Consider the following 1,272-nt stretch of genomic DNA (forward strand, 5'->3'; position numbering starts at 1 on the left):
GGACAAGCAACAATTTAAGTTTGGTGTTGTGATGAGCGGATAATTTATACGCTTTTTGGCATTATTTTTAAGTAGTTTTTAGTAAGTTCAAGCTACTTTTAGGGATGTTTTCATTAGTTTTTATGTTAAATTCACATTTCTGGACTTTACTATGAGTTTGTGTGTTTTTCTGTAATTTCAGGTAATTTCTGGCTGAAATTGAGAGACTTGAGCAAAACTCTGAAAAAGGCTGACAAAAAGGACTGCTGATGCTGTTGGAATCTGACCTCCCTGCACTAGAAATGGATTTTCTGGAGCTATATAACTCCAAATTGCGCGCTCTCAATGGCGTTGGAAAGTAGACATCTAGAGCTTTCCAGCAATATATAATAGTTCATACTTTATTCGGAAATTGATGACGTAACTTGGCGTTGAACGCCAAGTACATGCTGCTGTTTGGAGTTAAACGCCAGAAACACATTATGATCCGGAGTTGAACGCCCAAAACACGTTATAACTTGGAGTTCAACTCCAAGAAAAGCCTCAGCTTGTGGATAGATCAAGCTCAGCCCAAACATACACCAAGTGGGCCCCGAAAGTGAATTTATGCATCAAATACTTACTCATGTAAACCCTAGTAGCTAGTCTAGTATAAATAGGATAAGTTACTATTGTATTAGACATCTTTGGTCTCAGTTTTGTTTTATTCTTCATCTTAGGAGGCTATTGATCACATTCAGGGGGCTGTCCATTCGGCCATGCCTGAACCTTTTACTTATGTATTTTCAACGGTAGAGTTTTTGCACACCATAGATTAAGGGTGTGGAGCTCTGCTGTACCTCAAGTTTCAATACAATTATTATTACACTTAACTATGATGAATGTGATGATCCGTGACACTCATCATCATTCTCACCTATGAACGCGTGTGACTGACAACCACTTCCGTTCTACCTTAGGCCGGATGCATATCTCTTAGATTCCCCAACAGAATCTTCGTGGTATAAGTTAGATAGATGGCGGCATTTCATGAGGATCCAGAAAGTCTAAACCTTGTCTATGGTATTCCGAGTAGGATTCTGGGATTGAATGATTGTGACGAGCTTCAAACTCCTGAAGGTTGGGCGTGATGACAAGCGCAAAAGAATCAAGGGATTCTATTCCAACCTGATTGAGAACCGACAGATGATTAGCCGTGCTGTGACAGAGCATAGGAACGTTTTCACTGAGAGGATGGGATGTAGCCATTGACAACGGTGATGCCCTACATACAGCTTGCCATGGAAAGGAGTA

Source organism: Arachis duranensis, chromosome 3, assembly GCF_000817695.3.
Source record: "Arachis duranensis cultivar V14167 chromosome 3, aradu.V14167.gnm2.J7QH, whole genome shotgun sequence".
Lineage (NCBI taxonomy): Eukaryota > Viridiplantae > Streptophyta > Magnoliopsida > Fabales > Fabaceae > Arachis > Arachis duranensis.